Source organism: Danio rerio, chromosome 14 (genome assembly GCF_052040795.2).
Source record: "Danio rerio strain M-AB ecotype USA chromosome 14, GRCz13ab, whole genome shotgun sequence".
In the NCBI taxonomy this organism is placed as follows: domain Eukaryota; kingdom Metazoa; phylum Chordata; class Actinopteri; order Cypriniformes; family Danionidae; genus Danio; species Danio rerio.
Genome location: NC_141034.1, coordinates 47,076,619 through 47,102,452, shown reverse-complemented (window position 1 = coordinate 47,102,452; position 25,834 = coordinate 47,076,619). Strand labels below are relative to the sequence as shown.

General features: G+C 35.2%; 1 protein-coding gene across 4 annotated transcripts in view; it reads left to right on the top strand.

Annotated features, from left to right (window-relative positions):
• Window positions 1-25,834, top strand: part of LOC147834029 (uncharacterized) — a 1,152,336-nt gene that overhangs the window by 107,842 nt on the left and 1,018,660 nt on the right. The gene's annotated exons all lie outside the window — the stretch shown is intronic.

The window sequence follows — 25,834 nt, the reverse complement described above, 5'->3', positions numbered from 1 at the left end:
AGAATCGAATCCGCCTAAAACCGGTTCCTTGTTGTATATGATTCATTACTATTTCGTTATACTGCTTGGCCACACGCATTTATACACTAATTATACACTAATTGCATATTGCTGAGTGTGCTTGTGAACACGTGTGATCAAATAATTCCCGAGCAAACGGTTCAATTCGGTTCAATACGATTCAGAGTCGCTCGAGTGCTGAACCGAACCAGTGCAAACGTGATATTGATTACAATATAGTAACATTGTTTTTTATTCATTTTACCAGCGAAATTATTACATATATCTGACCTTGACAATACGAATAAAGTTCGTTTGAAGTGTTTTGAGAATTATATATAAATATATATTTTTTTTTTCTGCCAGAATTCATTTCACATCAACAAGCAAATGGTAATGGCGGATGAGAAATCCCAGCTAATATTATAAATATTGCGTTTAATATGTCACGAAATTAAATTTTAACAGTGTTTCATGCTAGAATGTAGTTCTTACAAACTCAAATCTGTGGTTTATTTATAGATATCATGTGTAAATTTTAAGCGTGCTTTGCCGATAGCGGAGATTCTGACCTCCAGGGTGACCATCATCACTCATGTATCCGGCGAAACGAGGTTATAATCGGCTAGACATGTGAGACTTCCCCCAGTCTTAGATGGCTCTATAATGAATGTGTTATGAAATTTAGTTTTAACCGTTTTTCATGCGGGAATGTAGTTGTTTTAAACTTAAGTCTGTGGTTTATTTATAGAGATGGTGGGTATTTTAAAATATTGTTTTGAAAATGCGGAGATATGTGACCTCCATGGTGATGACGGGTGCCCTAACCTCATGAATCCGTCTAAAGCAGGCTGGTCATTTTGACATGAGCTGACTTTGGTTTCATGAATCAATTACTTTTGTTCCAGTTTACGTTTTGGTTAAGCTCAAAGTTATGTTGATTAAAAATGATTTAATATTTTCATGTTAACCTTATAAAATTAAGGTGCAGTACACCCAAATATGGAAAACCAGGGGACAGCTTTATGCACTGAAGAGTCTGAAGAAACTGGTTATTTTATTTTTCTTCACAAAATACTTTGTCAAAAAATAAAACAAACATAATAATAATAATATAAAGTGTGTGTAGAGTTTTTCATGGTCATTTGCAGTACTGTATTTAGATGCACAGTAACTGATTTTTTCCCAAAATTCATTGTAAAATCTGCAGTAGCATACTGTTAATCATGTTCACAGTATGGAAATGTTGAGAATACATTATCATGCTGTGAAAACAGCAATATATACAGTAACACACTGTGCACAGCTTATACAGTAAACAACTGTTGAGAAATGCAGTATAATACCGTGAAAACAACAGAAATCGTTTACAGTGTATATATTCTGGTATGTATTGTTTATTTATTTATTTACGTATTAATTTATTCATTCTTAATTTATTTTTAATAAATTATATATATATATATATATATATATATATATATATATATATATATATATATATATATATATATATATATATAATAAGCTGAAGGAAAAATAAATAAATAAATAAATAGTTCTAAACAAAGAAAAAGAGCAAGTAACTCACAAAAAAAACATGTTTTCCTCCAAATTCTTCTTTCGTAATGTGCAAAAATTAATCTGAATTCTCAATGTTTTAATCGGCATTCTAATTGTTTCAGTGCTGGAGCGAAGGCAACAAGAGAATTACAGTAGCAAGCAGTTGAAGGGTTTTGCTATTAGCTTGCTCGTCAGTCACTTGTGTTGCAATTTGGGATCCACTGGGCGAGGACGAGCGAAAACCAGTCATTATGTCGTAATTATGATGTGATTATAGCCTTGTTATGGCTAATGCTTTGTCAATGCCACACATAACTGAGTATGTGCATGTAGTACGTGGCAGACATCGGCTTTCTTGAGTAAGTGTTATTAATTACCACGTGCAGATAGGTGGCAGGCAGGCGGGTGCGTGTGTGACTGTGTGATGGTGGCTCATTAGAAGCGCTCTATAAGATGAGGTATTAGTGTATGATGCTTTCCCAAAGCTCCACTAGTCATTTTGGAGCGTTTTATTTCACTCAAGGAGAGCCACTCAATCTCAATTAAGATGAAAAAGGCACAAAAGCAGCAAAGAAACACACAAGGACTGTGTGACGAACCACTTGTTTTTTGTTGTACCTGAAATAAAAGATTATAAAAGGTTAACACTTTACATTAGGGTTCGATTTGTAGTCAATAATGGTTATTATTACATGGCTGAATTGTTATGAAGCAGATGCTGAGAACAAACATGCGGATCCTCATGCAGTTTATTAAAGGCAAGGTCGAACATGAAATAGTCGAAACTGGAGCAAAACTGTAGAATAAAGGTAATGCAATAAACATGGTCAAAATACAGGGGAGAGGTTAGGCTTGGCGGCAAAGAATCAAAAGGAGGGACAAGGCAAGAAGACGAAAAAAAAACAGGAAATCAAACAAGAAAAAATGCTTATCAATTTTCATAAAGAAACAAGACTGCAATGTGATTGTGAAAGTGAGGTGTATATATGGTAGAGGAACTATGACGTCAATTTGTATGCAAAAACCCAGAAGCGTGTTAGCATTTTAGCAGTTCCGGTTCCCTCGCCCCAAAGTCAGTGATTTATTTTAATAGAATTTTGATTAAATAGAGTTTGTGGCTACCACAAACTTATGATACTTATTTGTTTTATTCAACGACATAAAACATATCAGTTCAGGGCTGCAACTAATGATTATTTTAATAATCGATTAATATGTCGATTATTTCTTTGATTAATTGGCTTTAAAAAAATCAAGCATTTATTTCCAACCCTTTATTCAAAAAAGCTCATCCCTGAGCTGTTATAATAATAATAATGACAATAATAATAATGACAATAATAATAATAATAATAATAATAATAATGACAATAATAATAATAATAATAATAATGACAATAATAATAATAATAATGACAATAATAATAATGACAATAATAATAATAATAATAATAATAATAATAATAATGACAATAATAATAATAATAATAATAATGACAATAATAATAATAATAATGACAATAAAAACAATAATATTGACAATAATAATAATAATAATAATAATAATAATAATAATAATAATAATAATAATAATAATAAAAATAATAATGACAATAATAATAATAATAATAATGACAACAATAATAATAATAATAATAATAATAATAATAATAATAATAATAATAATAATGATAAAATAAAGAACTAAGTAGTTTTGTCCTGTTTTCAATCCAAATATCTAAAAATAGATTATACTATACACATCAAGTAGCAAAAGTAGTCTTGCAAAGCGCAAGGTAACTGTACCACCGCTGCTTTACTTTTGTTACTAATCCTTTTGCTAGTAGGTTTAAAATATTGTGGAACCAGGAATCTTTTTAAGGCAACCATTCTCCCTTAATTTTTCCGTGGCAACACGTCATGTTTGTAGCCACAATAGCGCTGTATGACAGATGTATCCCTTTTATTTCGTTTTTTTTTTTTCCTGTTTTAATTCAACATATTCACACGCTTGCTCATCATATCATCAGCTACCTGATTTCCAATTCACATAAATATGTAGGTGATCGTGATCTTTAACGTGAGATTGGCGTCGTCATGTTTACTTGCGGCCACACATTTGCCTCAATAAATGTACAACACGCAGAATTCAGCACGTAAATTCATCAGTTACTCCCCAAATACATGCAAGTGGCTGGTGAACTTAGAGAAGAATAGATACCACTTTATAGATACTTTCACTGTGTGTATCTGATATGAATAAAACACATCAGTACATTTTATTGTAAATGCATTGTAACTAGATAGATAGACAGACAGACAGACAGACAGACAGACAGACAGACAGACAGACAGACAGACAGACAGACAGACAGACAGACAGACAGACAGACAGATAGATAGATAGATAGATAGATAGATAGATAGATAGATAGATAGATAGATAGATAGATAGATAGATAGATAGATAGATAGATAGATAGGCATACATCTGTAATATTTAACTTTTCTTAAGCATTATTTTTAAGAAAGCTAAAGTGTTGAAAAATTAAGATATTTATACAGAGATTTATAGAAATTTTAAGTAGCATTGAGTCAGGTAATTAAATTAAATTACATTTCGGGTAATTTAAATACATTTTAATGTAATTACTTACTAAGTTACTTACTCAACACTGTTCGTCAAGTAATAAGAATCAAGCCTTTAGCAGCTCTATTTCATACAATATTATAATCAAGAAGTGCTCCAAAAGAGAAGGTAGTGTTTGATGCTTTCCCAAAATTCCACTAGCCATTTCAGTTTTTTTTTTTCACTCAGGGAGAGCCACTCAATCTCAATTAACATGAAAAAAGGCACAAAAGCAGCAGAGAAACACACAAGCACTGAGTATGTGCATCAACAATGATGACTCTGTTAGGCGGATGGGGCTTTTCCGAACAAAGGGCAAAGGGACAGAGGTGATAAGAGAGAGTTTTGGCGATAACTTTCCCTCTCTTTGGCTTCCTTCTATCCATCTCTCTTATCTCTGTTTCTCCATTCAGCATATGGCATCCCTGTAAAGTAGAGGAATAAAAAGACGGAGGGTTTGCTTACATGGCTGCTTTAACCACTTCTCCTTGTTACCACTTAGAATTCAATCTCTCCGTTTTCTTATCTGTCTAAGGTGCGTACATGCTCTAATGCAGGCCTGTAACAAAACACAGCACAAGCCAGAGCTGGTTATGGGATAGCAGTGAGAGGAAGGTACAACAAGCCTATGTTTATTGGAAATGTCAAACATGTGAGGAGGATGTAACGTTGAAATGTGGCTTGCTTGTATGATGGGATGTAGATACGCCATGGTTTCCGCTACATTCATTCTTTCATGGCTGGGCACCACACCTAAATTCATCCCACCACGGCTACATTACAGCTTCTCATTCAAAACATTTAGTCGTTGTTGTTTTTTTAATACCGAGTTATAATCAAACCAAAACCTATTAAAAGGTAAGTGAATTATAAGAGCGTGAACTTTTCTGTAATCGTAGTAGTGCTGACCATTATTTGTTTAACCCCCTAAGGTGACATGCTGACTGACTGACTGACTGACCAACAGGTGCGCAATGAGTGAGGCCAGCAAACACGACGTAGCTTTCAGTTAAGATGAACACAGTTTGCATAATTATACTTTATAGATAAATGTCTATGGTTCTGCATACAATGACTTTATCTTGCTGGAGTTTATAGTTTTTTCACTTTACTTCAGGACTCAATAATGCCGCTCTTGAGGTCTATAGGAGGCATTCATGAATATTCCTTGCAACTTCAGCCACATATATTTGAGAGCGCACAAGAAAATCTGCACTTGAGCAGCATCTATTTGAGGGCATGCAAGAAGTTTTGTGCACGAACAGAGGATATCGGCGCGTATGTAGAGATTTGCATGCTCGTATTACATAAATGCGATCTCGACTTGTAATGCTGCGTTCACAACATTTGTCATTGAAATAACGTCATAGGTAGTTGGTAGATCTGACCTGCTGCCACAGCTGGAAAAAATCCTAGAGGAAACACTGTACGCCATATGTATATAAGGAAACGTATTCTGGACACAATGGTTACCCATTCATTTTCATGTAAAAAAAAAAAAAAAATGGTGGTTTCTTTAAGACTAAGCTGAAAGTAAAATACAATTCTGGATATTTAAAATGTATTAATTATTTGCTACTATTATTGGTAGACTATACTTTCTGGACAGCTTTTATTTCTATATAAATGCATATTTATTTCATAGGAAAAATATATGATAATCCAATACCTCTTTTTCAACTGGATCTGATAAAAACACACTGCTGTTTTTGAAAATTACGCAGTATTGACCTGTAATATGGACTGTATTTTACAAAAGGACATTTATGTAGTATGTTACTGTATTTTAAAGTTATATTTTGAAAATAACCCTATTTTTTATGGTTAAAATAAACATACAATTCTGTATATACACACAGTGGGGGAAATAAGTATACAACATTTTCAGAAAACATATTTTTAAAGGTCCTGTTGATTTGTTGGTAATAACCAAACAATCCCATATATGCAAATAAAACAATATTACTTAGTTTACAAATTAGTTTCAGTGTAATAGAATTAAATAACAAAGGAAAAAAATATTGAACACATGAAAAAAGGGAGGAGTAGAAAGGCAGTGAAAGCCCAGTCAGTAGCTGAAATCTCTCAGAAGTTATTCAGCAACCCTCTGCCCTTCATCATTATAAGTTACTATATCAGCTGCTTCAGTTTAACATCTACATTATCAGGAAGATGAAGATAAAATCAGGTTGGACATTTCAGAAAGACATTGATCCAAAACACAGCCAATAAAACTCCCAAATGGTTTTTATTAAGCTGTAGTATGGCCCATATATTTATGGCTGAGCAGAAAAGGCTCTACAGACATGTGAGGGACTGGAAATACCAATCACACATACATTTTTTGTAATAATGTTACTTCTAGTGCCACACAGGTGGGTGGAGCCTTTCTCCCCAAGCTATATTTAATGTAAATAAAAAAAGTGTCATGCCATGGCAAACATTAAAAACACAACAAAAAAAGTGAAAAATATTCTAAATATTTGAGTATGTTTCAAAAGGCAGCATATGTCGTAGAGCAGTGTGTAAAGTGCATGCATGTGTGTGTGTGCATACGCAAATGTGTGTGCGTGGAGTGGAATTCAAATGGTTCCTCTTGACGAGGCAGCGCTTTTCTCCAGCGTCCTTAACATGTAATTAATCAATTCAGGTCCCAAAGAGCTCTATTTATAACTGCATGGAGGACCTCTCCACCACAACACCACACAGATCTTTAACCAAACGTCACACAGAGCACATTCTCCTACCAAAACCACTTCTACAGTGCTGAGTGCCTTCAGTCAGGTATTCACTGAAACAATGATCAATGTGGAACAAACAATTAAGTCTTGGTCTTTCTCAGTTAACTACATTTGGTACATTTAAGTGAACTGCAAAGGGGTATTTGCTTTCCTTTTGTTTTTTTACTTCAGTAGAACAATGCAGATTTTAGCTGAATGACACAATTATGCTCAGATGAATATTATTATTAAGTAGAAAAATAAATATATAGTCAGTAAAACAATGAGTTATACTGTATATAGGTCTCTTAGACAAGGTAACTTCAATGTTTTTAAGTCATTTGCAATGGAAAATAATAAAAATTTACCAAAAACAAAACAAAGGCATGCTAAATCCAGTAGAATTGTTGCAACATCTTGAAGACACTTTCAGAAAGCTACCTGCAAGAATTCATTACTGTATAAAGCTACAGACACTTGTGTAAAAAAGCTGGAAAGTGAGAATTCTTGCTGGTAGATTTCTTGAACTGCTCTTTGCATTTAAAGTAGCTTTTTCCTACACTTGCACATACTGTAAGTGGCCAGGTGTCTTTGCAGATAGGTTTCTTGAAGTGTCTTGACGAAATTGCCACAGTTCTTCTGGATTCAGTCTGCCTCCGTTTATTCTTTTCTTGATAGACCATGATGGTAAGATCAGATCTCTGTGTGGAGTACTAGCTGCTTAAAGACCTAGAATCTCAATGGTTTCTTCCAATTAATAGCAAAGATAATGTTTGGAGTTATAAACTAACATTTCTACACTAAATTAAAAGCTGGTGATAATCATCTTTAAGCTTTAATTATTAAACTTTTTGTTCTGTTAATGAACATACCAGTGGTGCAAGACATTTTGTGCACTTTAAAATGCTGGGTTTGTCGTAACCCTGCATTGGGTCAAACATGGAAAAACCCAACATTGTTTTTTTTCTATTAAATAAAAAAATAAAAAATAATTGTCCAAATGTTGGGTTTTAAATTTTTGACACAATTTTTGGGTGAGACAATCCAGCATTTTTTTGTGTGCGTGTAAAACTGAATAAAACAAATTTAATAAACTACTTCAGCAACCTTGTTATTCCTGCCTCAAAAATGCTGGGTTGTAATGACTCAACGCTGGGTCAAATATGGACAAACCCTAGAGTTCAGTTAAAAGAAAATGAGTCCCATTTTATACGAAGTGTTCTTAACTAATATGTACTTGCATCAAAATATAAATACAATGTACTTACTGTGTTCATAGTGTATTGCAGAAAACTTCTGGTGATATTGAGGTGGGATACGGGTAGATTTGTAGGTGTTGCTACATTTAAGAGTGGGTTAAGATGTACAGTAAGCGATGGAACAACAGTGTAATTATAAATGTAATTACAGAAATGTATTCTGTAAAATATATAATGTAAAAAACATGTATTAAGTACATTTAAAAAACATTATTTCAGTGGAAGTGATATTAATAAGGGCCATATTAGTAAAGTGGGAGCATCAATCAAATAATAAATAAACGAGTCAAAATTGGATTTGTCCGTATTTGACCCACAGCCCAGCACAGTGGTTCTCAACTGGTTTGGCCATGGGACCCACATTTTACATGGTCATCAAGCCGCGACTCAAATTTTTAGGAACAATAATATAATATTAGGAATTATAATTAAATTGTAATTATTTGTTAACGTTAAAGTAGTGACAGATAAATCATAAGAAAATTACCAAGACTTACAAATAATCAATATTTTATTGCTGTCATTTAACACAATGTATGCACTTTTGTGATGCCCTTAGCTCTTGGGAATCATCTTAGAAAATGGTCCACAGGTTTGTCCTTGCAACTGGGATGTTTGGTTTCTAAATGTCGTTTCATGCTCTCTTGTGAGAGCACCTCACTACATATGACACAATGAGGTTTTAAGACTCTTTTGTCAACAATATATGTAAATCCAAACTTTACATATTCAGGGTTGTACTTGCGCTTCGAAATATTTCTTGATATAATGAAATAAAATTTCACATTTCAAACGGTACGGTTGCGGTGTGCGCATTCCAAAATAAAAGTCCAGTATAAGCTAAATATAAGCTAAAATCTAAACTTTTGTTGTTTTATTGACCACACACTCCACGACCCACTGAAAATCTTCATGCGACCCACGTTTGGGTCATGACCCACCATTTGAGAAACACTGTTTTTGAGCGCACAACTTTGTATCTTATAAGCAATATAATGGCATTGCATATCAGTTCAGCAAATCAGCATATGTACTAAATGTAGGCACACTGGTGGCAAAAAACAATCACAAAATGTGCTGATTTATAGAAAGTATGATCATGCATGCCTGCCGTAGCCATCCTGCTGAAAGGGGTGGTTCTTTTTTCTCAAAAAGTGGACGTGTTTGCTGTTATGAGTGTAGCAGCATTTTTGCTTTAAGGGTAACCCTAAATAATGATGCGTGAGTCCATTGTGAAACATTTTCGCATTGTTTATTTTTTATCACATCTTGTTCCGTCAAATCAGTGAAATAGCTCCATTGTTCCTCAGTAGCACCCATCATCACATACAAACTCACAATCTGAAAATTGTTTCCTCTTCCCTTACTCCTCCACCTACTACCTGGCTGATTTAATGCCCGATTTTGACAGATTAAAATCATTCACAAAATCAAAACAATAAAGCAAATACTCCAACATGAATTGTACAGAAAGCAAATATTTAAACCTGAATACAATAATAATCAAATGTAAACTTAATAATAAGAATGATAATAGTCATATCATCCAATCAACCTATTTAATCCAAACATAATAATAATAATAAAATAAAGAAATGGCTCCAGCAATTAGCCTCATTTTCTGTTTAATTTTGAGATTTAAATACTACATTTTAGTGACACTTTTTTGCTGGATTAGCTTGCCGGGTGATCATCATAACCACACTTTTTGATGTACCAAATATATAGGAATATTTCCTTAAGATAAAATAAAGAAATACTTCTTTTTAAAATGGAAATGTATTATATCTTATTATGTTATTAGAAAAAAAGTAATTTATTAAAGTTTTAAATGAAAAAAAAAAAAAAAAAAAGACTAGTCTATTGTCATTTTCTAGGCAAATAACAAACTGGCCAGCACATTCAACTTTCCTCAAACAGAATTTGACCATTTGCATTTAAAAAAAAAAAAAAAAAATGAAACAATGATAATAATAATGTGGAGCTTAACAATTTTTCAAGCCTCTCTTATAAAAAAAAAAAATACATTTGAAAATGTATGAATAACAATAGACAAATTAGTATTTAAATAAATTATAATATGGGCTGCGTTTGGTGCTTCACAGCTTTTTATTGCTCATTTTTTGTCTTAAGAATAAGCTCCAATGATAAAAGTTACTTGAAAATATTTTCTTTCTTTAACAACAACACAGTAGGTCAGTAGTGAAAGATGACTTCAGGACAGATTCTTATGTTTTCTTGCATAGCTGGATGTCGGACTCGTGAAAAATATTTGTTTGTCACACCAAAGGGACAGCCAGAAGATTCCTCTTGGTCTTAAAGCCTTTTTCGATGAGTTATTTTCACAATTTATGATGGCATAGCAGTCAAAATAGAACAAGTGAACTCGTGTATGGTACAAATTCTAGACCTTTGTCTGTGAGAAAGGGTCCTTCGAACCACCCAAACTCACCTTGGCTATGGGCGTGTAAACAGTACAGTATAGCACATTTGCCAACATACTATTGCAACTAGAGGATCTACTGACATGCTAACAGTCAGGAAACCTTTTTTAAAAATGAAATACTTTGAAATAGTTGCATTTTTTTCATATCTATACAGAAACCATTGGCTCACCCCTGCCGTAGGGATGTATCATGCATCTTTTCATAAGAAATATTTGACTTTTTATAGCAGGTATAAGAAACCTCTCATAACAGGTTAACGGTTAGTGCTTTCAAAGCATCTTCCCCTCGAAAGGAAGCAAGCGTAATGAAGCGATTGCTCCCGCAAGCGGAATCTGTGCCAGTGTAGACCAATAGATTAGCTAATAAGAATGGCAGGTTATTAATTTCCACTTCTGTCGGAGGCACACCTGTGCTCTTGTCTCTCTCACTCGCAGGCGAACACGCTTGGCATCGCCGCTGTGAGGGATTATTACAGACATTAAAAGCACATTACATAGCCCGCCTTGCCCCCTCCACACACACACACACACACACACACACACACACACACACACACACACACACACACACACACACACACACACACACAAACTTCATTAGGCCTTGCCCATTAGCTTGCTCTCTCTCTTTCTCTCTCTCTTTCTTTTTCTCTCCAGCGCAAAGCTTGTACCGAGAGTCGTCATTTGCCAAAAAAGCCATTAAAAAAAAACATAATTACAGAAAGAAAGCAGGAAGAAAATCAAAGAGATTGGCCCTCTTCAGCGATAGAGAGAGAGACCTGACATTCCCATTGAAAAGATAAAAGCTCCTTCCAATCTTACATTATATCACATACAATGCATACAAGACCCTATCATCTCTCTCTGTCTCTCCCCCCCACCCCCACCCCCCCTCTCTCTCCCTTCTTTTCTCATCCATACTGTAATGATGAAACTTATTGCAGCAATGAAATAAAAGTGTATGCCGTCTATGTGTTTGGTTTTCCCCATCTACTTGTGGTATTTTATTCAGGTAACACAGACATTGATTATTACATGCTGTATCACATAAGGCAGTATCAAACACCATCATATCATATGAACAATAGTGTGTTATTGCCAACATAGGCTCATTCTGAAAATGTAGCCCTATATGCGTTTCTGGAGATCGTGAATTATGTAGCCAGAAGTATGTATGGCTGCATTTCATTTTTAAAACAAATGCTACTGGGTGGTAAGATGCCGTTCCTATTCGCGCTTACCAGCTGACCGCTTACCTCCGTATGGATGGCTTTCCGGCTGTTACCAGTTTATCTAGTAGCTTACCATGTACGTCAGTGGATTTGAGATGCAGAGAGGAGATGACCGTGATTTCAGGGTTCGAGTCTGGTGAAGAACGGTTCTAGAAAGCAGGTAAGGCTAAAACAGAATCCAAAACATAAAATACACAAGTAAATAACAGGGTGAGCATGTGGTAAAACATGGTAAAAATCAGATGAGGGCTTTTCTTTTTCTGAATTGCGTTTTAAATTTGTTGGTTGGGTTTAGGGAAATGGGTGGGCGGGTCAATCTGTGCTTTTTAAAATACTATTGGTTGGGATTAGGGAAGGATGGGTTAGTGAGTCGGTCAGTCTGGTAGATTTACGTAAGAACAGCAGACGTGAATGGGACTCGCTAGAGAAATTTGAGATCTCATATTGCATACACAGTGGCCTCTGGTGGTTTCGTGAAAACAAAAACTGCAAAAAAACGTACCTGCTGGGACGTATTTGGCGGTCTCCAGAAATGTATATAGGGGTACGTTTTCTGATTAAGCCTGGGTTTGTCATAGCATTTCTATAAAAATTTTAGAAGCAAGGTCAGTTTGTGTATTTTTGTTTAAGAACACTTATTTACTTACAATCACTATTTGCACGTTGTATTATGATGCATTTTTGTCCATCTGATTAAATGTGGACCATTAGGTTAATGATACTTATTTGATCACAAGTGGGACATTTAATTCCACTCATTATTTTTATTTCTCCCCCAAAATCTTTGTTGCTTCTTAAAGTTTTAAAGGGTGGCATGGTGGCTCAGTGGTTAGCACTGTTGCCTCACATCAAGAAGGTCTCTGGTTCAAGTTCCGGCTGGGCCAGTAGGCATTTCCTCCGGGTGATTCGGTTTCTCCTACAGTCCAAAGTCATGCGCTTAATGTGAATTTAATAAACTGAATTGGCCATAGTGTGTATGTGTGTGTGTGTGAATGTGACAGTGTATGGGTGTTTCCCAGTACTGGATTGTGGCTGGAAGGGCACCAGCTGTGTTAAACATATGCCAGAATAGTTGGTGGTTCATTCTGGTGTGGCGAGCCCTGATATATAAGGGACTAAGCTAAGGGAAATTAAATGATTTTTAAAGTAATGTTCTTTGTGTGACACAAAAAGTGTTGAGATTTTCTCAAAAAAAAGTGACTGCACTATGGTGAAAGTTTTCTGGGCTGAAAACATAGAATAACACAAGAGACTGTGCTGAAGTGAGAACGTTATTAATTCAGAATCGGATGATTAGATTTGTAAAAAAAAAAAAAAAATAAGGTAAATCTAATTGATAATGTGATCAATAATCATAATTTGAAGGAAAATTAATAAAGTTGTTGGTGTTGTAAAGTAAATATATGTTCATTTGTGGAGTTTGCAAAAGAAAGTTGAAACTTTTTTTCCCCAGTGGACCCACAGCCAATGGAGAGAGAGAAAAAAATGTAGTTCCTTTCTAAAACTATATGGAGCAGACTTGTTCAAAAATGCTCAGCAAGTTAAAGTAACTTACTGCCATTAAATATGCATACAGTATGAGATGAAGTCCAATAGCAAAGAAGTAAATAAATAATGAATGATGAGACCAGAATATTATTAATAATAATTTCATAAAAAAAGATAAATAGCTTTGTCTATTAACATAGATTAATACAGTATCTTTTACAAGAAAATGTTTCTCAGTCTGATGATTCCAAAATGTAATATTTAATGCATTACTTGCCTTTTTATTGTAATTAATTGTGTAATTTACTATGTGACAATTAACTGTAGCCGTATTAAATAAAATAAAAAATAATTATTAAACTAGGCAGTGTGGTGGCTAGCACTGTTGCCTCACGGCAAGGTCACTGGTTCAAGTCCCGGCTGGGTCAGTTGACATTTCTGTGTGGAGTTTGCATGTTCTCCCCATATTGACGTGGGTTTCTTCCAGGTTCTCCGGTTTCACCCACACAAACACAAGGAGAACATGCATACAGAAATGGCTGATCCAGCAGGAGTCTTCAGAATAGATTATAATAAAAAAACAGTTGTAATATGAATTGCAACGTGGGTTTCTTCCGGGTTCTCCGGTTTCCCCCACAGTCTAAAGACATGCGCTATAGATGAATTGAATAAACTAAATAGTCTGTAGTGTATGTATGTGCATGTGAGAGTGTTTGAGTGTTTCCCAGTACTGGGTTGCAGCTGGAAGGGCATCCGCTGTGTAAAACATATGCTGAATAAGTTGGCGGATCATTTCGTCAACCGCCGATGAATAAAGGGACTAAGATGAAGGAAAATGAATGAATGAATAATTCAATTAATACCAATGATTGATTTATTTATAATTATAATTAACTGGAATTTTAACTATTAAAATTCTCTATTAAATTCTGAATTAAAGTTCTATATTAACTATTGAAAATTTATTTAACAATTGACAATTAACTATACCCCTTTTAAACAAATAAATAAATAAATAAATAAATAAATAAATAAATAAATAAATAAATAAATAAATAAATAAATAAATAAATAAATAAATAAATAAATAAATAAATAAATAAATAAAATAAAAAAATAAATAAAAAATAGTTAATGATTGATCGAGTAATGGGTTGCAGCTGGAAGGGCATCCACTGCGTAAAACATGCTGGATGCATTGGTGGTTCATTCCACTGTGGCGACTATGGATTAATAAAGGGACTAAGCTGAAAAGAAAATGAATGAATGATTTATTCTTGCCAACTCTAATAATTCTTGTCTTTCATTTTCTGTTTACCAGTTAAAAAGCTAGTTCACGTTATTATATTCTAATTATTCTATACCTCCATTTACTCAAAGAAGTTCTATGTGTCATAATTATTCACTGCCATGTTGTTCCCAGCCTGAATGACCTGTGTGTCACCACTGGAACATCAAAGGAGATATTTAGCAGAATAACTGTACTGTCAGTGTACAACAAATGTGCTCTGGAAAGAGATAAATGCATGACAATATTTTAACTGTTGTAAAAACAATACAGTGGCTAAACCAGTAACATTTTCTAAAGTGATTCACAATGATACATATTCATTTTCTCAGTATGAAAGTAAGCAGCTTTCAGTTATACATCTTCTTTTGTTCAAATTTATACAGGTTTCAATAGTGCATTGTTTTGTTGTATTAAGCAATAAAGTAAGAACAAATGCAAAGACAATTAGTCAATCCCATACTGAAAGGAAAAACAAACAAGCTACTAAACTCACCATTTAATCCAGGACATTTTATCTGATATGACAAATTCATTGTAGCATTTCTTCGGACTGAGGTTATAGGTGTGTGTGTGTGTGTGTGTGTGTGTGTGTGTGTGTGTGTGTGTGTGTGTGTGTGTGTGTGTGTGTGTGTGTGTGTGTGTGTGTGTGTGTGTGAGAGAGAGTGAGTGAGTAAGATGGAGATAGAGGGAGAGGGAGTAAGCATAGTGTGCAAAATGGGATTTGGAAGAGGAATTTTTGGGCTACTTTGCAAGAAAAGGGAGATTCATTGCTTGTGTCTTAATCTCCATTCAGTCAAAATAAGAGCTAAAGTTCTTGCAGACTTCTGACACATATTTCAATTCATTTTTGGGACTGCATTCAATATATTTAAGTAAGTATATGGGTCATCCTTTTTTGTACTGTCTTGCTGTCTGTTTGTTGTTAGGAGAACATGCAAACTCCACACAGAAATGCCAACTGAGCCAGCTGAGGCTCGAACTAGCGACCTATTTGCTGTGAGTAAATTGTGCTACCCACTGGGCCACCGTGATGCCCACCATCCTAAGTTAGTATGATTTATTATATTATAATGCCTTCAGGAAGGATTGGCATTAAAAGAAATGCTTGTTAACTTAGGCTGGAAAAGATGCTGGCTTCCACACAATTCTTTAGTGTTTTCCTAACACAAATTTAAGTGGATTGAACATAAAACAATGAAGTTGACCGTAGAAAAGATAATTGTATTGTTTCAACTCATTTTAAATAAGTAGTTTGAACAAGATGCAAACATGTTTTTGAGTGTATCTGATTGTTTGTTTGTTATTGAATCCTTTGTATTAAAAGAATTTGAATCAAAATAACAAATAAAATAAAAAATTTAAATTATGTTAATTCAAATAAATATTTGTTCATTTCAGGACATATTTACACCTTCATAGCAACTGATGAAAAAATGTTAACAAAGAAGTTAAATGTGTTTGGAAAAAAATAAATGATTAAGTTTAAAGTAAAACAAAAAAAACTGGCAAAAATAGTTCCATTAAAAAAAAAAAAAAAAAAAAAAAATTGGGACATCAATTATTAAGATTCCAAATTCAAATAGCACACTTGAAATTAACTCTGGATCTTGTATCTGCTCCTTGTAATTGGGATAATGAGGGAATAACATACACCTGGCCATGGAACAGCTTAGAGGCCAATTGTTCAATTACACTAAAAATATATAAAAAATATATAAAAATTATAAAAAAAATATAAAAAATCAGAAATGATTCCTTGTATTTACTCAATTTTTTTAAGTTTAGTGGCTGTAAACAATTTATTTGGGCTGAATTTAAACAAACATATTTAGTTGAATTTTATAAAATTTAATTTGTTTGTTTAAATTCAACACAAAAAAATTGTTTGCGACAGTTTTGCAGACAACATTATTTTCAGTGTACTTTTGGTCCCTTAACAAGTGGGAGGCACATGCAAACTGTTATTAAATACAGTAATTCCTACAACATTCAGCTGATTTGGATGTAAATCTCTCAAATTAAAGCTGACAGTCTTCAGCTAATGCACAACTTGTTCGTTTCATTTAAAATCCATTGTGTTGGTGTATAGAGCTAATAATGTTATACCTATAATATATATATATATATAGGTATTAAGAAATAGTTTTACGCCAACTCCAGATTTTTTATATATTTTGGAGCAAAGTTATGTCTTATAACATTCATTCATTCATTTTCTTTTCAGCTTAGTCCCTTTATTAATCAGGGGTTGTGAAAGCAGAATGAACCGCCAACTTATCCAGTGCAACGCAACACTGGGAAACACCCACACACTCTTGCATGCACTCAGATACACTATGGCCAATTTAGTTTATTCAATTCACTTATACCTCATGTCTTTGGACTGTGTGGGGAAACCGGAGCACCCGGAGGAAACCCACACAAACACAAGGAGAACATGCAAACTCCACACAGAAATGACTGATCCGGCAGGAGTCTTCAGAACTGATTATAATAAAAAACAATTGTAATATGAAAAATGTTAAAAAGGTTTGTTTGTGTGGTTATTTCCAGCCTAGTATATGGTGTTTAAATAAACAGTGCGTAATTATGGCCATTAACCTGTTTTAAATACATTGGGACATAATCACTTGATTTTTTTAGCAAAAAATAAACCTTCATTTTGGCGGTTCATTCCACTGTGCCGACCCATGATAAATAAGGGACTAAATCAAAGGAAAATGAATGAAGGAATAAACTTTCATTCAGTTAATGCCTTTATGTATGTATGCATGTATGTTTAAGCAGGAAACATGTTCACTAGAAGGCTGACAATCAACTAATGAAACAATCGAAATAGCCAATCTTTGAAAGACACCATATGTACAGTGACCCATATCCTTGTTTAAGAATCCGCAAGCGTGGTGGGGGTGGCAGATCTTGTGTGCGAGCTATTAGATTTACGACACATTTACGTATTTTGGACATGCCTCCAGCTCCCGCATTGGCTGCCAGGCCGGGTTTTAGAGTATCAGCTGAGCGCCAGCTCTTTGTCTTGTCACCAAAGCAATCAGGAAAATAAGGCCCATTTGATTTACTCCGGCCCGGCTCGGCCACTGGGTCCTCACACCGCGAGCGCTCAACGCACTTCTCTTTTTTCCCTCGTTTTCCTGCGTGATGGATGACAGAGGATCACTCATTCCTTATAACCTGCGGAGAGACTCCATTTATCAGAAGCCGAAGGCCCCGCCTCCCGGTCATAACATAAGCTGTCTTTCATTCTGATAGCCACGGCCAATACATCAGACTCTCTCTATCTCTATCGCTCCCTCTCACACACACGTACGATGGTTCAGGCTAATATATCAAGAGATCCGCAGGCCGTGGGAGTGCGTTATTTATGATCGGGCCTCTGACACGGAAAGCACTAACACAGCAGAGGGAGGGAGGCTGTGAGCACATGAGAAAGAGACAAAGAGAGATGGATGTTTAAAAGAGATTAGAAGAAGACCACTGCCAAAGCGCTCCTGAAAGGGAAGAGCGTGAGCGTCGATTATGGGAGATATTCTCTAATGAGGTGTTGTCAGATGGAACGCGATCGGCCCCAACGACCACGCAGCAGTCGGGGGTCCGTTCCGCTGGTGAGAAATGTTTTCTAAATAAATGTAGAAACTGCACAGTTGAAACTAACTTTTATTAGAGTTTTAGTAGAGTATTAGTAGTCTGTGAAGATTTTATGTATATGCACAATGCATTGACACTAAAAAGATTCATCTTTGTTCGGTGTCCGCTTTCTTCTTCCAAAAGTTACAAGCAGTGTTTTGAGCTGTGTTATGGCAGCTGTGTTTGCCCAACTACTGCCATTAAACCTGTGATGGGTCTATCTTTAACGATTCGTTCATTTTGAAGGAATATTTTATGTGACTTGAGAACAAACTCTCAGGGAGTGATTCATTCATTCACACTTGCACATATACTTCCATACTATACGGTACAGTAAGTAGTATGTACGGTGGCCGGGAACTGCAAAACAACATTACAAAGTTTGAAACACTTTTACAAAGCTCGAGACAAATTTACATTTTGAAAAACATGTTTACTTATCATCAGACACAATTACATAGGGAAAACAATTTTACCAAGGACGAAACAAATGTACATTTTAGAAAACAAATTAACAAGACGCAAAACACTTTTACAAATCCCGAAACAAATTTACAATTACAGATTCCCTACGGAAAGGGAATGTACCACACCCCGGAAGTGACGTAGAATGTACATTTGTTTGTTGATGTGCTTTAGGAAACATCTTATAACTTTTTTAATGTTATTTGGCAAAGTGAACAAAATTAATTGAAAAAAAGATTTGTTCATTTCGTTGAACGAGACTCAAAGGTTCGAGTCAGTGAAATGATCCAAACTTCCCATCACTATTAAAAAATATAAATTTTTTTTCATAATTTTACAGTAACTGATATGTTTTAGTTCTAGTGGGAATGCGCCAGTATTTTGTTGTACTAAAATCTGTACATTTTACCTTTGTTACACAGATAAAAACACAACCTAAAGTCAGTGTGATGAACAAGTCAATTTTACCGATGTCCATCAAAAACTGCTTTTCTACAAATAAAGACGCATACTCATATATACAGTTGAAGATGCTCAGTGTAACTAAACACCATCATCGTAACATACATGACACTAAAGTGATGTAATAAAAATGGGTCAGCATTAAACGTGAAATAAACAGAAGATGTAAATGTAATGTACAAAACTGATGAGATTTAAAAAAAGAATTAAAGTTATGTCAACATAAAATGTTAAGAGTCATGCAGGGAATTCAGAGAAAGTCTATTTACTCACCCTAAATATTGAGATAACTTACTGTTAACCAAGATACATATTTTACTGTCTTGTTTTTTTACTGTTAAAATGACGGATGTTTTTTGCAGTGTAATGAAAATACTTACAAGAATAGTAAATTAATACATTTACTGTGGTAAAGTTTGTTCAGTGGCACATACTTATTTTGCGCTCTGTGTAAACACAACAGTACCAGATCTAAACTTAATGTGGAATACATTATAAAATACATTATAAAATGTGAAAATACACTCTAAAATATAATTACTGTACATAAATATCTTATGTTCATTCATTCATTTATTTTCCTTCTGCTTAGTCTCTTTAATATTCACGGGTCGCCACAGCAGAATAAACCTCCAACTTATCCAGCATATGTTTTAGAGTGGATGCCCTTCCAGCTGCAACCCAGTTCTGGAAAACATCCATACAGACTCACTCACGGACATACACTACGGCCAATTGAGTTTATTCAATTCACCCGTCGCACATGTCTTTGGACTGTAAGGGAAGCACCCGAAGGAAACCCACACCAACATGGGCAGAACATGCAAACTCCACACAGAAATGCCAACTGACCCCTGTTTGGTCTCGAACCAGTGATCTTCTTACTGTGAGGCGACCAAGGCTGCCCAATATCCTATGTATTTAATCCCATTTAATTGGCCGACATATAACTCCACAATAATACAGTTCTACCATACTACTAAGCACAAAAAAAATGTTTTTCCCACTTTTTTTAAATTTCATTCATGTTTATTTTGTATTTTTTAATTATTAAGAGTGTTGAAGTTTCTTCTCCAGAATCCTGAAATGTTTGTTTGAGCTCCATTAATTTACCTGAGGCCTAAAAAAAGTGTTATTACATTTTCCAAAAATAAAAACACTCACACCATCATGTTTATTTGTGTACCAAAAATGTCCCAACACATTCAATTAGCATTCATTACATGAAGTACATCTTTTAGTGTTGTCATGTATGAGAAGTATTACTTCAATCTTACAGCCCACTCTTAATGTTAAACTTGCGCTATCATGCTAGAAGTTTCATTCTGCTTCTTTGAACCATAAAGCGCTCGTACATTAATTTGACTGGCCACCTCAATCATTTTGACATTAACGAGCTCTGATAAAATGCTGAGGCAGACCAGTCTAAAATATGACTGTCCTTTTTTGTCATCCTAACAACAGAGTGCTGCGTAATGAAGTGCAGCAGACCAGTGCGAAAATTTCAAATATTGGAGAGGCAATTCTGCTTTTTCTAATTATTGTCTCCCTCAGAGTCTATAGTGGTTGGGATTTAGCTTCAAAGATAGGGTGAGTTAAAAAAAAAGTTTAAATATAGCTGCAAAGTTACTCATGTCAGTCTGTGGCCATTAATATAAAGTGTCTGCTAAATATTCCAGTCTAATAATTACTGCTAGTTGATTGGCAAGTTACAAGAGAATGTCCATTGGACCAACACTGGGATCATGTTTTTTTTTATTATGTTTGGTAATATTCCTCAGTAAACAAAATTTATACTCTCACCGGCCACATTATTAGGTACATCTTACTATTAGTGGGTTGGACCCCCAGCTGCTGCTGATTTGTCGGCTGCATGTCCATGATGCGAATCTCCGTTCTACCACATCCCAAAGATGCTCTATTGGATTGAGATCTGGTGGCTGTTGAGGCTATTTAAGTACAACGAGGTCATTGTCATGTCCAAGAAACCTGTCTGAGATGATTTGCACTTTGATATCGTGCTGGGAGTAGCCATCAGAAGATGGGTTTACTGTGGTCATAAAGGGAAGGACATGGTCAGCAACAATACTCAGGTAGGCTGTGGTGTTGACACAATGCTCATTTGGTACTAATGTGCCTAAAATGTGCAAAGAAAATATCCCCACACCATGACACCACCACCACCAGCCTGAACTGTTGATACAAGGCAGGATGGCTCCTTGCTTTCATGTTGTTGACACCAAATTCTGACCCTACCATCTGAACGTTGCAGCATAAATCGACAATCATCAGACCTGGCAACGCTTTTCCAAGCCTCTTTTGTCCAATTTTGGTGCGTTGAGGCTGTGCGAATTGTAGCCTCAGTTTCCTGTTCTAAGCTGACAGGAGTGGCACCTGGTGTAGTCTTCTGTTTCTGTAGCCCATCCGCCTCAAGGTTGGATGTGTTGTCCATTCAGAGATGCACTTCTGCATACCTCGGTTCTAACGAGTGGTTATTTGAGTTACTGTTGCCATTCTATCAGCTTTAACCAGTCTGGCCATTCTCCTCTGACATCTGACATCTGGCATCAACAAGGCATTTGCGCCCACAGAAGATGGTTGTTAGTAAATATCCCAGTAGATCACTAACAACCATACCATGTTCATAGTCACACCACTACCATGTGATTGGCTGATTACAAATCTGCGTTAACAAGCAGTTTGACTGGTGTACCTAATAAAGTGGCCGGTGAGTGTCATCTCTATATAATATCTAATGGAGGTGTCAGTATCAGTATGGTGTCTGATGACTGAAACTAGATCTGGTAGCAGATATTGTAACCTCTGTTACTTTTTACCTTGCACTTTTTTGTTTACATTTATTGTTATTTGTTTAGGATATACGTTTCAAAATTCTAATTACAGTGCCTAATTATTGTGAGTGTATATTTAATTCAATTACATATAATTTATTAATCAAACTTGTTTGTAAACACTTGCGCTGTCTGTTGGTGCTCTAAATTAGCCGGTCAAAACCACTGAATTAATATTGTTTTTGCATTCACAATGCTACGGACCATTGCTGAGGTGGTCATATGTATTCATTCATTTTCATTTCAGCTTAGTCCCTTTATTGATCTGGGGTCGCCACAGCGGAATGAACCGCCAACTTATCCAGCACATGTTTTACACAGCGGATGGCCTTCCAGTAGCAACCCATCACTGGGAAACACTCATCCACACACATACACTACGGACAATTTAGCTTACCCAATTCACCTGTACCACATTTCTTTGGACTTGTGGGAGAAACTGGAGCACCCGGAGGAAACCCACGCGAACGCAGGGAGAACATGCAAACTCCACCCAGAAATGCTAACTGACCCAGCCGAGGCTCGAACTAGTGACCTTCTTGCTGTGAGGTGACAGCACTACCTGCTGCTCCACCCCGTCACCCTTTGTTAAATGTATATTTAAGTTATCCATTATTTTAACTATTAATATTATTTAAGATACAAATCAGAGCAATTTTTTTATTAACTATTAAAGGACAGACCACCCCTTACATCTTGTTTTTATGTCCTTCAGGGGGATCAAGCATTAATTAGAAAGGTTCGACCAACTTCCCCGGATCCCACCCCTGTAATTTGTAACCTGACACTATAGTAAATGGTATTATACTATATATTTTAAAGTATATACAATTCTTTGTTACTAAGTACTGATTGCTATATTGTTCATATGTAAACTGATAAACTATAATAAATACTGTAGTATACTATTGTATAGTTTTTTTTATAACAGTAAACTGCTGTATTGTGGTATAATATACTCTATAGTTGCAGAAAACAACTGCATTGTTACTGTTACAATAGCAACTGTAGAACTGCCACATCAGATTTAGTTAAGTACTAGTGCTATAGTATCATTAAAAACACTATTTACTATAGTATTTTTTTAATGAGGGAGGGACTGATATTCTATGCATTTCTACGATCTTAAAATTGACCAGTCAGGATGCATATGCAAATGAACCAACATTTATCCGCATTCGAAAATGGCGAAAGGAAGACCAAATTAAAACGAGCTTAATTGTGTATGAATAACCAATCACTATCTGAGGTGACCTTCCAAAGCGATTAGCTTTCAGCATCAGTTTAGCGTGTCATCAAGCCTGTTTATGCACAACGCAAATGGTGGAGAGAGACAATAAATAAATAAACAGGTGGAGAGAGACTTTCAAATTTAACTCAATTATTGATGCAGTCCAAATTATTGAAGCATCTCAAAACAAGTGAACGACTGTACGACACGTTCATAAATAATTTCGAAGCCGAGGAGGCTGGAGTTCTTTTACTTTTAGGTAAGTAAATGATCTGATTGACATGTAAAGCGATGGACCGCACTTTGCTTATGTCTTTCAAATCCTTGATCATCATCTTTGATTAAGTGCATTAAATAATACAGGCGGGGTTAATACAAACTCAAAATTGTTTTTAATGTTTGATTTCAGAACATAAAATGCATCGCTTACTGTATTCCCATATGATTTGTTTTACTTGTCTTGAAAAAAGGTGGTTGTTAATTAGTAACTAAATATGACTACAGAGGTTGTCAGGGACATTGAATGTTCATAATGCCAAACAGCAAAATGTCTCACTAGTCCAATTTCAGAGCTTTGTTGATTTTTTAATCACACTTATGCAAACTATTCTTACTCGAACTTAAGGGAAAATGTATTTTTAATAAAGGCTGAAAGAACAGTCTGAAGCTTGGCGGTGGCGATGTTAAAATCTTGAGACTGCGGTGCAATCCATTTAGTCTATAAAAACACACTTTATTTATTTATTTATTTATTTATTTATTTATTTATTTATTTATTTATATAAATAAATAAATAAATAAATAAATAAATAAATAAATAAGTAAATAAATAAATAAATAAATAAATAAAGTCCAATTCATTCATAACCAAAGGAGGAATACAGTTGGATTGTTTTTTTTCATTGCAATAAGTCATGTTAACTAACTAAATAAATAAATAAATAAATAAATAAATAAATAAATAAATAAATAAATAAATAAATAAATATACTCCATATACACTCATCAGCCACTTTATTACGTACACTGAAAACTGCTCATTAACTTAAATTTCTAATCAGCCGGTCACATGGCAGCAACTCAATGCATTCATGGTCAAAATGATCTGCTGCAGATCAAACCGAGCATCAGAATGGGAAAGGTGATTATCTGGTTATTTCAGAAACTGCAGATCTGATGGGATTTCCACACATAACCATTTCTAGGGTTTACAGAGAATGGTCTGAAAAAGAGAAAATATCCAGTGAGCGACAGTTCTGTGGGCGCAAATGCCTTGTTAATGCTAGAGGTCAGAGGAGAATGGCCAGACTGGTTTGAGCTGATAGAAAAGCAACAGTAACTCAAATAACCACTCATTACAACCGAGGTATGCAGAAGAGCATCTCTGAACGCACAACACGTTGAACCTTGAGGCAGATGGGCTACAGCAGCAGAAGACCACACCGGGTGCCACTCCTGTCTGTTAAGAACAGGAAACTGAGGCTATAATTTGCAAAGGCTCACCAAAATTGGACAATAGAAGAAAAATGTTGCCTGGTCTGATAAGCTTTAATTTCACGACGTTCAGGTGGTAGGGTCAGAATTTGTCACCCATAACATAAAAGCATTGATCTATCCTGCCTTGTATCAATGGTTCAAGCTGCTGCTGGTGGAGATTTAATGGTGTGGGGGATATATTAATGGCACACTCCGGGCCTATTAGTACCAATCGAGCATTGTATCAACACCACAGCCTACCTGAGTATTGTTGATGGCCAAGTACATCCCTTTATGACCACAGTTTACCCATCTTCTGATGGCTACTTCCAGCAGGTAAATGCACCATGTCATTTAGCGAGAATCATCTCAGACTGGTCTCTTGAACATGACAATGAGTTCACTGTACTCAAATGGCCTCTACAGTCATCAGATCTGGATACAATAGAGCACCTTTGAAATCTGGTGGAACGGGAGATTCGCATCATGGATGTGCAGCCAACAAATCTGCAGCAATTGCGTGATGCTATCATGTCAACATGGACCAAAATCTCTAAATAGTATTTCCAGTACCTTGTTGAATGTATGCCACAGAGGATTAAGGCAGTTCTGAAGGCAAAAGGGGGTCCAACCTGGTACTAGTAAGGTGTACCTAATAAAATGAAAGCCGGTGAGTGTATATACAGTACAACCCCAAATCAGGAAAAGTTGGGACCATATGGGAAATGTAAACAAAATACAAAGTAGACATTCCTAAATTTACTTTGACTTTTATTTCATTGCAGACAACACAACACACATTATTTAATTAGTTCCTCGTGATTTTTATTATTAGATTTTTTTTATTCCTCAATTTTTGTATTCCACTTTTAGTTCTTGCAACACATTCCAATAAAAGTTGGAACAGTAAAGCATTTATTACTTTGTAATGTTGCCATTTTTTCACAACACTTAAAATACAGTCTTAAAGTCTTAAAGTTGACAACTGTACAAGGCATTCATTGTTGCTTTAAAATACGCCGCACATTCTCTATTGGAGACAGGTCGGCACTGCAGGCAGGCCAGTCAAGTATCTGTA